Genomic DNA, 14,580 nt, shown 5'->3' on the forward strand with positions numbered 1-14,580 from the left:
GCTCAGCAGTTAACAAACCCAACTACAATCCATGAGGACAAGGGTTCGATCCTTGGCCTCTCTCAGTGGGTTAGGGATCTGGCGTTGCCATGAGCTGTGGTGTAGGTGGCAGATGCAGCTCAGATTCCGTGTTGCTGTGGTTGTGGTGTAGGCCAGCATCTGCAGCTCCCATTGGACCCTCAGCTGGGAACCTCCATATGCCACAGGTGTGGTCCTAAAAAGCAAAAAAAAAAAAAAAAAAAAAAAATTGTCCTAAAAATTGTCCTATATTTGGCCAATGGGAGCCTTTTCAGATTGGCCACTGGGTCCTGTTGGCACAGTGCTAGGAGTCTCTGATGACCACCTTGCTCTCTGTTTTACGGACCAAATGTTTTGGGTCTATTTTGAACTTTTCCTGTCCCAGATCCAGTCTGAGCCATTTCTCTTAGGAGTCCTGGGTCTGTTCAGTGGGGAAATAGTATTTCTAGGTCACAGTCTAGATGCTAATGGTCCTTATTGCAACTGACTTGGTCTTCATTTTCAGGCCTTTTCAGTGTCCAGAGCTAGGAAATATGATTGTTGTTTCCCCGATTCTTTTTTTTTTTTTTTTTTTTTTTTTTGCTTTTTAGGGCCACACCCATGGTGTATAGAGGTTCCCAGGCTAGGGGTCAAATCAGAGCTACAGGTGCCGGCCTACACCACAGCCACAGCCACATCAGATCCAAGCCTCATCTGTGACCTACACCACAGATCACGGCAACGCCAGATCCTTAACCCACTGAGAGAGGCCAGGGATCGAACCAGCAACTTCATGGCTCCTAGTCAGATTTGTTTCCGCTGCACCACGACGGGAACTCCACTCCTTGATTATTGTTTTTCAGAGCATATATTGTGATTTCATACCGATACTTCCAATTCCTAGTTAATACTACAGAGTTCTTACTAAACTGCTTTTATCTTATATCCGTATCTCCTTTCTCCTTACTGAGGCTCTCATTCTCACTGAACTGAGCTCTCACAGAAGTAATTATTCGTTGTATCCCACTGCAACCATCACGCACAACCGTCTGGTAGTAGCAGTACCAGCACTACCTCTAATTACTGGAACTGTTACTTTGAAATCCCTGAAGATTTAAGTTCTGGAATGCCCTTTTCCCTCCCTTGTCACCTTGGAAACGTTCTATTTATTCTTCAGGACCTGTTTCAGATACTTTCCCCTTGGTGAAGTTTTGCTTCACTTCTCCAGGTAATATTACTTACTTATTTATCTGGGGTCTCCTACAGCTCTTAGTATATTTCTCTATTACGACAATTTTCTTATTAACTGTAACTTGATAGGCAGAGTTCCTTGAGGTCAGAGTTTTATTTACCAATATAACCCCAGCACTCAGTAGGCATGTGGGAAAAGCTTGATTTGAACAAGCGAGGGTTATATACGTACTATGTGGCACTCAGAACTTTCCTGGGATCATTTGCCAAGTTGCTGGGACACCCTTATTCATCCACTGAGGACCTAGTCTGTGGTAGGTGCTGGACCACTGGTGAGCAATGGAGATAGGTCCTTACCTTCCCAGATTTGATGCCCCGATTTTATATCTCCTGCATCACACAAACAAGCAGGCCTTGCCCAGTCAAAGAGAGAATCATGACTTCAGGAACTTCTGATGGGAACATCCCAGGTCAGGCAATGACGACATGGTCCAGGCGTGGATGCAGGGATGGGGCCAGGAAGGGAGCAGGGCATGCCTGCACCACAGGACACCACCACGGTGGGGAGCCAGAGGTGCCTAGGAGTCAGGTCTTAGGCCTGGAAGAGGCAAGGGAGCCCTGGCTGACGGTGACATTATGAACCGAAGTTGACACAAAGGACAGTATCATCTTACTTGCTACCTTCAGCCTAAGTGCCAGGAATTCCCAGCCTCTGCCCTATAGGCTGCCTACTAAATGTTGGCAGCAGGAGAAGGGAATTTTCTGCTTTCATATCCCCTTCCAGTCTTTTTTTTTTTTTTTTTTTTTTCTGGTCTTTTTAGGGCCATACCCATGGCACATGGAAGTTCCCAGGCTAGGGGTCGAAGCAGAGCTATAGCTGCCAGCCTATGCCACAGCCACAGCAATGCCAGATCCAAGCTGTATCTGTGACCTATACCATAGCTTGTAGCAATGCCAGATCCTTAACCCACTGAGCAAGGTCAGGGATCAATCCCGCATCCTCATGGATACTAGTTGGGTTCATTAACCACTGAGCCACAATGGGAACGCCCCTCTTCCAGTCTTGACATTAATTTGGAACAGACAGCTAGAAAGATGAGAGAAAAACAGAGTGTATTTTTCGGAAAATATAGTTCCTGCCCTGTGGGCTGATTTGTCCCTATCTTTATTTAGCATTTCAGAAACCAAAGCTGATGTTTACCAGAAGGCCAATCAGGACTTTAGATTCTTTCATTCCAGCAAATTACAAGGTACACCCTTCTGCAACCACTTTTTTTTCTTTCTTTTTTTGGCAGCGCCCATGGCATGTAGAAGTTCCCTGGCCAGGGATCAAACCCTTGCCACAGCAGTGACCCGAACCGCAGCAGTGACGTCAGATCCTTAACCCCTAGGCCACCAGGGAACTCCAACCTCTTTTCACAAATACTTTGTTGGCAACTCTTTCCTTTTCTAGAGCCAGTCGATTTAGGCAGATACCTGCTGCCTCAGGCTCACCGTCATGGTGTGCTTAAGTGCTGCCACCCGGCTGTGCTATTTCCCCCGATGAGGTCGCCAGGGAGGCCTGGCTTATTCACTTAGGACAAAGGAAAGCCATGCATGCTTTAGCAACTCCTCTGTGCAACCTTCCTTAATTGCCCCGGGATTTGCCCATTTCTCTAGCCTCTTTCCATGTCCGCATCTCTTACAAATCCTCACCTACGTGCACCAGCAGATGCCTCACCTTCGTTATGGTCAGAACTAAACTCATCCCCCCAACAACCAGATCCTCCTGATATTTTTCTGTCTCAGTGAATGGCACTGCTGTCCACACCGGCCCTGCCTTCAGACTCAATGAGGTTATGAATCATTCCTTCTCACGGTACCTTACAATTGTAATTACAGAACATTTGTTTTTTTTTTTTAGAGCCATACCTGTGGTATGTGGAAGTTTCCAGGCTAGGGGCTGAATGGAGTTGCAGCTGCAGGCCCATGCCACAGCCACGGCAATGCCAGATCTGAGCCGAAACCTGCACTACAGCTTGTGGCAACACTGGATGCTTAACCCACTGAGCAAGTCCAGGGATCAAACCTACATCCTCATGGACACTATGTTGGGTTTTTAGCCTGCTGAGCCACAGTGGAACTCCCATGATTAATGTTTTGTGTGTTTGTTTACCCTGTAGTTTCTTCTACTAGATTGTAGGTTTCATGAGAGTTGGGACCATGTTTGTATATCATCGCACGCAGGGTCTGGCACGTGAGTCCTCCATCCGTATTTGTTGGATTAATTAAGAAACCCGCTGAGTCACCAAGTGAGAAACCTCAGCATCAGTGTAGGTTTCTCCTGCTTATCTTCCACATCTTCTCTGTCAGCAAGACTTGGCTGTTCTGCCTTTGAAATATTTCCTGAATCTGTCTTATTAGTACCATAGCTCACATTCAGATCTGATCATCTTACATTTAGACTGGGCTGATAACTTGATGGGTTGCCCTGTCTCTTCCTTTCCTCCCAGTCCATCCTGTAGGTAGTGATAGGGGTCTGTGAAAATTTATAAATCTGTGTCTTTCACTGTGTCCATCTTTGTCTTTTTTTTTGGCCTCCTGTTACCTAGCGAAGAAAACCCAAACTCCCTGGGTTGCCATGATCACCCCCTGACCTGTTTGTGCTGCCTTGTCTCCTGCTCCTGTCCTCGTACAGCCTCCTGTTTCCGCATCCACAGGCAGCTCTTCGGCTCCCAAATCTTTTTATGTCCCTCCATACTATCTTTCCTCCTCTGGCGCCAAACACAGAGCAGTCCCAAAGGGGAGAGAAAGGAGGATGGGTGAAGGCAGCTCTGGGATCTGGGTCAGAGAGAGTTACTGGGTTTCCAAAGAAATAGAGGAAAACTTTAAAAAAAATATCATCTCTCCTCCAACATTAAGTCTTCCTTGGAGCCTATCCGTCAGGGCTCAAGGCCCTAGGTTTGGGGAGCTGGTGGCGGCAGATGGCTCCAGCATTGAAGGCATATCTCGAAATCCTTTCTATAGGGAGGAATGTTTATCTAGAAAGTTACTCTTGTTTTTTTTCCTAGGGCCGCACCCTTGGCTTATGGAGGTTCCCAGGCTCGGGGTCGAGTAGGAGCTACAGGGACAGCAATTTGGGATTCAAGCCTACATCACAGCTCACAGCAATACTGGATCCTTAACCCACCAAGCGAAGCCAGGGATCGAACCTGCGTCCTCATGGATGCTAGTCAGATTCATTTCTGCTGAGCCATGGCAGGAATCTCAGAAAGTTACTTTTTTTGTTTTTCAGTTCTCTTTGACGGTTTGCGGAGTGTGGTTCTTTTGGACATGGCATCCACTGCAGGAAAGCAGAATGACCAAAGGCAGCAGGAACACTGATGGCGTGGCCCCAACCCCCGATATCAGGATAGTGCTGCCCTGAAGCCTGAATCACCTATTTAATAAACAAATTAAATGTGGTTGAGCATATGTGTCTTTCAGCTCTTCTTCCTCGCCTGTAGATTGTCGTTGTGTCCCCGTGCACTGATTTGGAGAGGAATACAAGGGCATGGGCGAGGCTGCTCAGGCACCCTTGCCTCTCACTGTCATGTGGTGTTTCTTGCTGGCTACACCCTCCATCCCTGAAATGGATCCATCTTTGTTTTGTTTTGTTTTGTTTTGGTCTTTTCTAGGGCCACACCCACGGCATATAGAGGTTCCCAGGCTAGGGGTCCAATCCGAGCAATAGCCGCTGGCCTACGCCAGAGCCACAGCAACACCAGATCCGAGCCATGTCTGGGACCTACACCACAGCTCACAGCAACGTTGGATCCTTAACCCACTGATCAAGGCCAGGGATCGAACCTGTGTCCTCATGGATGCTAGTCGGGTTTGTTAACCACTGAGCTGTGACAGGAACTCTGAAATGGATCCATTCTAACTCGATGTCTTTGCTCTGGATTGTGTACAGATTACCTAAGGGAGCCTTTGGTCCCCTTGCCGTCCTAAAGCAGCCAAACCGTGTAAACATTGGTTGGGATTCACTGAGAGCCTGAAAACTTATCTTTGATGGCCTGGCACTGGGTGACTAAACCTAATGGTTGCAAGATAAATACACACAAAAATTCTGTGTCTGTACTTCATGACTTTGACCTCAGGCTCTTCTTTAATGTTTTACCTTCAGCCTGCTGGAGGCTGCTGGGAGTCTGATTTAATGCATTAGCTGTTGGGGTGTGGGGGTTCAAATGGACCTCAGAATTTTTTCTCCTCTAAATATGGAAGAGCGGGTTTAAAGAACATGCTTACTTATAATCTATTTTGACATACAGATTTTAGAAAATTCTTTTAGCACCTTTGAGTACCTCTTTAAGGTGGTGTGACTTCCTGGCTGGAGTTCAGTAAAGGGAGAAACCAGTGACATCTCAGAGATACTTTTTTATACCTGTATTCAAAATGCACATCATTGGGGAAGCTGAGCTTCTGCCAGGTCAGATTTGCTGATTCCCCGCTCTTTCTGTCGTCTTCTTCAGGGCAGGAGTTCCCTGTGTGTTTCTGAGACAACCGCAAAGACCCATTTGAACTTAAAAGGCTGACCATCCATGCCCATAAAGGAAGCTGCGCAGAAATTCAGGCTACCGTGAGTTTAATATCATCTTGTCGAGCTTCCTGTCAAATGCTAAATATCGCCCCCTGTAACTTTTTCAACAAACGTGTACTGTGTCCCTACTATGTGCTGATCACCATTCCAGGAACTGGGGCAGTGAACAAGACACACAAGGCCCCTGTTCCTGTGGATCTTACAGTTTAGTGGTTTCTGCTAAGGAATCACCAACCTCAGCCTCCGCAAGGCAGCCATTCCTCTTAAACAGCTCCTGCCATTAGAAGCGCCTCTGCAGCTTTCACCTGTTGGTCTGAATGCTAACCCTGGGCTCAGATCAATTCTGGGTCTCTTTCCTTTTAACTTCTTTTTTTTTTTTTTTGGTCTTATGTCTTTTCAGGGCCGCAACATTGGCGTATGGAGGTTCCCAGGCTAGGGGTCTAGTGAGAGCTGCACCCACCAGCCTACACCACAGCCACAGCAATGTGGGATTGGAGCCACATCTGTGACCTACAGCGCAGCTCCCAGCAACTCCAGATCCTTCTTAACCCACTGAGCAAGGCCGGGGATCAAACCCGCATCCTCATGGATACTAGTCGGGTTTGTTAACCACTGAACCATGATGGGAACTCCTAACTTCAGATGTTTAAAGACAGCTGTTTTGGGAGTTCCCATCATGGCGCAGTGGTTAACGAATCCAACTAGGAACCATGAGGTTGCGGGTTCAGTCCCTGCCTTTGCTCAGTGGGTTAACGATCTGGTGTTGCCATGAGCTGTGGTGTAGGTTGCAGATGCGGCTCGGATCCCAAGTTGCTGTGGCTCTGGCGTAGGCCAGTGGCTACAGCTCCGATTCATCCCCTAGCCTGGGAACCTCCATATGCCGCTGGAGCGGCCCAAAGAAATAGCAAAAAGACAAAAAAATAAAAATAAATAAATAAAGACAGCTGTTTTGTACCCCCCGAGTCTTCTCCAGTTAAACATTTCTTTTGTCTTTCAAGGGCTTTTCAAAGAACTTAAGTAGTTCCAGTCACCCTCTGAACTGGTGACCTGGCTCGCTCTTTCCTCAATACTTAACTCCTGGAATTCCCTTGTGGCATAGTGGGTTAACCATGTGGTGTTGTCACTGCTGTGGTGCCGGTTCAACCCTTGGCCTGGGAACTTCTATGTACTGTAGGTATGGCCAAAAAAACCCCAACCCCCCAAAAAATCCTTAATTCCTGCTGCCCAAGGCAGTGATTCTTATATATGTGGATCATGTGAATTCCCCTGTACAAGCCATCTGCAGCCTCCCCTTCCCTTTTTTTTTTTTTTTTTTTTTTTGCTTTTTTTTTAGGGCCACATCCGCAGTCAAATCAGAGCTGTAGCCACTGGCCTACACCACAGCCACAGCAATGCCAGATCCAAGCTGCATCTGCAACCTACACCACAGCTCACAGCAACACCCACTGAGCAAGGCCAGTGATTGAACCTGCATCCTCATGGATACTAGTCAGATTCATTTCCACAGAGCCATGGGGGAGGGGAACTCCTGCAGCCTCCCCTTCTTATCTCTTACCAAAAGTTACAGAATTTTTCTCTTATTGAAGAATAGAAACATTTTGAAATAATATATATTGCATATATATTATGTTTATATTGTATTATTATATTATACATAAAAATATATGTTTATATATTATAAACATATAATATATATTGGTTTCTACCCCAGTTCCTGACATAAAGCCCCTAAAGCCCTTACAAATAGGGGTTCTAGAAGAATCTTGTGTTTCACTATTTGGTCTTGGACCCCAGTTCCTGATGCAGAAGCCCCGGGACCCCTATGTCTCCTGAGTGATAGACATCATGTCTGACAGAGCTCGTAAATCCTTGGAATTTCCTGGGTGGTAGAGCATTTTGGGTTCCAATTAGGAGACTCTTGGAGGCTCCTGGATGGGACTGGTCACCAGAAAGACCAAGCCATGATTAGAAGCTTGGAATTTTCATCCCCACCCCCCATTCTCTGGAGACAGAAGAGAGGCTGGAAGTGGAGTTTCTGATCAATCATGCCTGTATGATGAAGTGTCCATAAACAATTCCAAAAGATCAGGGTTTGGAGAGCTTCTGTTTGGTGAATACCTCCATGTGCTGGGAGGGCGGTACCCCCAACTCCAGAGGGACGCAAGCTCCTGCCGCTGGGACCCTTCAGAGGTCCAGTCAGAGCTGTAGCCACCAGCCTATGCCACAGCCACAGCAACATGAGATCGGAGCCACATCTGTGACCTACACTTGGGAACCTCCATATGCTGAAGGTGCGGCCCTAGAAAAAGCAAAAAGACAAAAAAACAAAAACAAACAAAAAAACCAACTACATTCTTTCTCGCCTACCGAGTACCAGTGAAAACCATCAATCAGCATCACCCTTTTGGGAGCCACTGTTCTTTGCCTTTTTTTTTTTTTTAATATAGGGACATGTCGAAGGCATATAGAAGTTCCCAGGCTAAGAGTCAAATCGGAGCTGCAGCTGCTGGCCTATGCTACAGCCACAGCAATGAGGGATCCGAGCCGTGTCTGCAACCTACACTACAGCTCACGGCAACGCCGGATCCTTAACCCACTGAGCGAGGCCAGGGGTTGAACCCGAGTCCTCATGGATACTAGTCAGGTTCGTTACTGCTGAGCCACAGCGGGAACTCCAGAAGCCCCTGTTCTTCAGACTCCCATGTAACCCTTATGAATTGCATTCAGCTGTAAAAGAACCCAGAAAAGCAATGGCTTCAACAAATAAGCAGTTTTATTTCATGTAAATAGAAATTTGGAGATAGTCCCAGATGATATGGCTGCTCCGTGAGGCCATCAGGGATTCTGCCTTCTGTCTTTTTCTTTTTCTTTTGTTCAGCAGCCTTTAGCATGAATTTGTCATCATCTAATCCCAAGATGCCTGCCTTATTTCTCCAAGGCAGTGAGGAGTCCAGCTCCAATCCAAAAACCTATGTACGACACTTCATGCCTGACCAAAGGCAGTTACAGAGCTTCCTCCACAAGCCTCCCAGGAAGGCCCACACCAGGCTAGATGGGCAGCCCATGTGCTGCACTCTCTGCAGGGAGCTGCAGTCAAGAGTCTGGCCCCGCCCTGCCATCACCGCAGCCTTAGCTCAGGCTCCTTATGGGGAGAAGTGAGGGCCTAGCCACAGCCTCTCTTAGGTGGCGGGGGGGGGGGGGGGTGGGGGTGTGCTTGAAATATTTTCTCCACTGTGACTCAGTATGCAGTACTTTTCCACTCCCAGCTCTTCCCCCTCTCCCTCCTCCCAGGTCTGCAAAAAAACAGCAGAAGCCTTTTGTTCGGGCCTCCTTCTGCAGTAAGACAAACCTGGCATCTGCACTAATCCACCTGGCTCTTGCCTGGCACTATTTCAGGGAGAAAAACAGAGCATAGGGAAGCCAGCACTTTCTCCTTTTTAGTCACCTGCTTATACTGTCACCAAAAATAACTAAAGCCCTGACTCTTAGTTTCTTTTTGTTTTTTGTTTGTTTGTTTTTTGTTTTAGCCACAGCATGCAGCAGCTTGATGTGGGATCTCAGATGCCAGACCACAGACTGAACCCAGGCTGCCGTGGTGAAAGTGCCAAGTCCTAACATTTAGACCCACCAGGGAACTCCCAACTGTTAGTTTCATTTTCTCTACTTTGCACAGACACCTGGCAGCTCAGCTCTCAGCTGTGCAGTCAGCTTTTGACAGGCAGGGAGAAGAGAAAGGGCAAAAGGGATTGGCCCATTAAGTTGATCTGCCTTTGGATGACCTTTTTCCAAAGCCCCACAGATGTCTTGTGCTTATCTCTTATTGGTCAGCACTGGATCACATGATCATCCCTAGCTGCAAGGGAGGCTGGGAAATGCTCTTTAGATGGGCACACTGCCACGGGAGTGAAACAAGAATGAGCTTTAGATAGATAATTTATTGAATCTTGGAATCCTCTACTTTTAGAAAAGTTAGTAAATGGTGGTTTGTCCATTGTCTGTTTGATTTCACTGGTTGGCATTATATAAAGAATTGAGAGAAAAGGATTTTGGAAACATAACTGTGGCATTTTTTAATCTTCCTGAATTCCCCCATTTAAAACAAACAAAAAACAGAGCACCTAGGATAGCAAAACCAAAAACCTATGACATCTATAACAAAATTGGTGACGGAGTTCCTGCTGTGGCTCAGCAGAAACGAATCTGACTGGTATCCATGAGGACTCTGGTTTGATCAGGGATCGGTGTTGCCATGAGTGCAGTGTAGGTCACAGATACGGCTCGGATCCTGCGTTGCTGTGGCTCTGACAAAGGCCGGCAGCTATAGCTCTGATCTGACTCCTAGCCTGGGAACTTCCATATGCTTCAGGTGTGGCCCTAAAAAGACAAAAAAAAAAAAATTGGTGATAAGATAGCACCACAAACCCCCAAATTCATGTAGGTGGAAACCACTGGCAGCTTGAAGACTTGCATGGTATCGGCATTTTTGTGGAAAGAAGCAGAGGGAAACAAAGAGTGGCTGAGAAATCTGAAAATACAAAACCCCCAAATAGCTAGTCAATGCTTCCTGGGAAGGATAGTGGACCCATAGGGGAACAGCGGCTGGAACTGGGAGGCTTAGGTTGAACAGTTCCATTTGCAGCTGAGGAATGCAAAGGTCTAAAGTCAGGTCTCAAGAAGCCAGAGCAGCCCAGGTCCTGGGAACCCTCCAAACCAGACAAAGTGTCTTTCCAGGACACCAGACCAGAAACCGCAGAGAGGGCAGGAGAGGGATATTTGAGGCAAAGAAAAGGGAAATCCGGATGAGAAAGAGGGAGGGGTACATACTCAGAAAGTATGAAGCCGTACTTTTGAATACTATGTGGAAACATAGATAAGAATTCAAGAGCCTTGAATTTAACAAAGCTATCCTGACTTACCCCTCCCTGCTAAGTGTGCAGGAAAACTAATTTCATGTAAAAATGAGCAAGAGAAAGGACTGCAGTCAAATCTCATTGAAGTTATAAGAAACATGAGAACAAGAAGCAGAATAAAATGAAAGCATTCTAGAAAAACATACCCACAAAACCAGATAAAAATCCAATAAAGGAGAGTTCCCCTGTGGCTCAGCAGTTAACAAACCCAACTAGGATCCATGAAGATGTGGGTTTAATCCCTGGCCTTGCTCAGTGGGTTAAGGATCCAGCATTTCTGTGAGCTATGGTGTAGGTCACAGACACAGCTCTGATCCTCTATTGCTGTGGCTGTGGTGTAGGCTGGCAGCTGTAGCTCCAATTCGACTCCTAGCCTGGGAACCTCCATATGCCACGGGTGTGGCCCTAAAAAGCAAAGCAAAAAAACAGAACAACAACAACAACAAAACATCCAAGAAAGAATTGGGAAGACAAGGGAAAACTCATTTCACAAAAAAGACTGAACTGGAGGGAATATCAGAGTAATACAGTTTTTGTACAACAGATAATGCCTTAAGGGGATAAAATAGTGAAAAGAAGGAAAAATTTAAATTCCAGAATGAATAAAGAGAAATCTGAGAATTCAACAGAAAATGACAAATATAGAATTTAGAAAAATATCTAAACCTGTATACATGTCCTGAAGGAGAAAAAAATTAAGCAATGGAGTAGAAATAATATTTTAAAAACTATCATTAAAAAACTTCCCTGAAAAAACAATTTGATGGACTGGAGACTGCATATAGAAAGGGCATACTTCATGCCTGGGGAAATCAACCCGGAAGATCCAATCAACCCAGAAGATCAACTCTGAGATAGATTCTAAAAATTAATGGATTTTAAAGAAAAAAACATTTGGGACATCCAGGCTAAAAAGCCAAGTTCACTTATAAGGGAAAGAAAAATCAGACTGTCAATCACACTTGACAACAGCACTTTCTATCAGAAGATTGTCAGAAGAGTAACAGCCTAAGATACCCAAAGGAAGGGAAAGCCACCTAAGGATTTTATACCCAGCCAGACTGACTTTCAGCTGTGAAGGCCACAGACAAAATGTTACCAACATGGAAGAACCCAGGGAATGTAACTTCCTGAGGCATCTTCTAGGGAACGTACCTCTGACACCCAGGCTGGGGAGACACTGACAAAACAGGTGGAGACCACTAAATATGTAATTATTGTAGAACTAAGAAGAAGTGATGGTTAGCCCGGAGGGAATATAGTTTGTAGTGATTATGTGCCCTTCAACACACAGTATAACGAATAACAGAGAGAACGGGGAGAACATTTATGAGACAAAGCTTGCGGATGGCCTTATAGTTCAATTGAAATATTGCTTCCAACCAGGTGCTGGAGAAGAAGGGAAGGAGGAGGAAGTTACTAGATAAGGTCAGTGTTGTTCATAAGAGGGAACAATTGACAATAATTGCCCTCCTCAGATAGAGGGGATTAAAGATGTAACGTGGAGGAAATGATGAGAACAAAAGTACACAGCTTTGTAAATATTAAAAACGAAAAAGGAGGCATTCTGTCATGGCACAGTGGAAATGAATACGACTAGGAGCCATGAGGTTGCGTGTTCGATCCCTGGCCTTGCTCAGTGGGTTGAGGATCCTGCGTTGCCCGTGAGCTGTGTAGATCGCAGACGAGCCTCAGATCCTGTGTTGCTGTGGCTGTGGTGTAGGCCGGCAGCTGTAGCTCTGATTCAACCCCTAGCCTGGGAACCTCCATATGCCGTCCCTAAAAAAGCCAAAAAAAAAAAAGAAGGAGAGAGCAAGAAAATAAACAGAGCCACAGAGTGAAAAACCATATAAAAAAAGTTGTATATTTTCACTTAGATGTGGGTGTGAATCCCTGCTTCACTTTGTCTTTCTCTGCTTGGCTTCCTCTGTAACAATCTCTATACAAGTTTGTATACTTAAGTGCTTCGGAGCATATTGTATGTGTGTGTGTGTGTGTGTGTGTTGATTTTTTTTTTTTAAATGCCCGCACCCACCACATAATGGAAGTTCCTAGGCCAGGGATTGAATCTGAGCCGCAGCTGAGACCTATGCTGCAGCTGCGGCAATGCCGAATCCTTTAACCCGCTGTGCCACAGCTGGAACTACTAAAATTGATCTTGAAGGGCAAGTGTGAGAATTAAATTTGTATGATATGATCTGCAGTGTCGTGTATATAATATGTGTTCAACCAAAGCTACACTTGTAACCTTTTCAGCAAGGGAAAGGCAAAGTTAGGACTTGAAAGGATTGTCCTGCTCCAAAGTTTGCTCTGCTGTGCTTTTCAAGGCAGGATGTATCCACCGAATGGTGGAATTAGAAGATTTTCAGAAGGAGAGATTCCAGAGATTCGTGGAAGACATGATATTCAAAGATATGAGTCCAGCTGAAGCAGGGGCATGAAGGAGAAGATGTGATGTGTTGGTGAGGAGATGGGTCTGTAAGAAGATTAGTTTTGGTTTCTTTTTTTCTTTTTTTTGGGGGGGGGGTGGTGGCCATGCCTATGGCATGTGGAAGTTCTCAGGCCAGGAACTGAACCCATGCTACAGCAGTGACCTGAGCCACAGCAGTAGCAATACTGGATCCTTAACTGCTAGACCACCAGAGAACTCCTGGATTCTTAGACCCGTCCTTATCCTTTTTTCCAAGAACAAATTATAAACTAAAAACTGACAACCACTTCTACCAGTGCATTAGCTGGGAGTACGGTTTAGGAGAGTGTCTAAAAATGGTACCTTGGAGTTCCTGTCGTGGCACAGCAGTAACAAACCTGACTAGGATCCATGAGGATGTGGGTTCGACCCCTAGCCTCACTTAGTGGGTTAAGGATCCGGTGTTGCTGTGAGCTGTGGTGTAGGTCATAGACGAGGCTTGGGCCCCAAGTTGTTGTGGCTGTGGCATAGGCTGGCAGCTGCAGCTCCAATTGGACCCCTAGCCTGGGAACCTCCATATGCTGCAGGTGCAGCCCTAAAAAGCAAAAAGGAAGGAAGGAAGGGAGGGAGGGAGGGAGGGAGGAAGAAAAAATAAAGATAGTATCTTGTATACTAGACAGGAGGTCCTGATAGCAGAGGCTCTACTCCAATGTATAGTTCCCTGCCCAGTGCAATGCCTGGCTCATACTCATTGCTAAGTAAATGCTGGTGAGGTGAATTAATAAGGTAATACATAAAACATAAACCAAGTTTTTCAAGGAGTTTTCAAACCCTCTGCAGGTAACTGCATTTATAGACTCACTATGTGTATCATTTGGGATAGAATAAATTATTATTATTCTACAGCAACAAATAGCTCCAAAATGCCAGCAGCTTAAAACAACAGAGTTTTATTTATTTACTTATTTGTCTTTTCTAGGGCCCCACCTGTGGCATATGGAGGTTCCCAGGCTAGGGGTCTAATTGTTGCTGTATCCACCGGCCTACACCACGGCCATGGCAACACTGGATCCTTAACCCACTGAGTGAGGCCAGGGATTGAACCTGCAACCACATGGTTCCTAGTCGGATTCGTTAACCACTGAGCCACAACAGGAACTCCCATGACAGTTTTATTTCTTGCTCATGTTACAAGTTCATTACAGATTGTCAGGGAAACTGTTCACCGTAGTCACTCAGCCCCTTGGGCTGATGGAGGGAGTGCTGTGTCATATGTCGTCGGTCACTGTGCCAGAGGAAAAGAGAGCCCTGGATGGTCTCACAATGGCAATTAAATCTTCTACCTGTAGGTGACACGTGTCACCTCTGCTCACAATTCATTGTCCAGAACTGTCACGTGACCTTACCTAATTTCAAAGAAGGCCGTAAAGTGCCATCCTCTTGTGTGCCTAGAAAGCAGGAGAGCCAACGTGCTTGGTGAACAATCTTAATGACCATCACATTATCTGAAG

At 45.9% G+C, this 14,580-nt stretch overlaps 1 protein-coding gene across 3 annotated transcripts in view; it reads left to right on the top strand.

Annotated features, from left to right (window-relative positions):
* YIPF1 (Yip1 domain family member 1) overlaps positions 1-14,580 on the top strand; it is a 54,648-nt gene that overhangs the window by 37,598 nt on the left and 2,470 nt on the right. For 2 of the 3 annotated variants that reach the window (XM_005665413.4, XM_003356459.5), the window contains one exon: positions 4,463-4,639. The gene's annotated coding sequence lies outside the window, so the exon portion shown is untranslated. Of the gene's footprint in view, positions 1-4,462; positions 4,640-5,686; positions 5,789-12,986; positions 13,122-14,580 lie in introns of those variants that run through there. The other variant, XR_014808235.1, reaches the window with a different exon arrangement.

Source organism: Sus scrofa, chromosome 6, assembly GCF_054392235.1.
Source record: "Sus scrofa isolate SSC_HxYL_T2T_F1_AM1 chromosome 6, Sscrofa_HxYL_maternal_Yorkshire_Landrace_v2.0, whole genome shotgun sequence".
In the NCBI taxonomy this organism is placed as follows: domain Eukaryota; kingdom Metazoa; phylum Chordata; class Mammalia; order Artiodactyla; family Suidae; genus Sus; species Sus scrofa.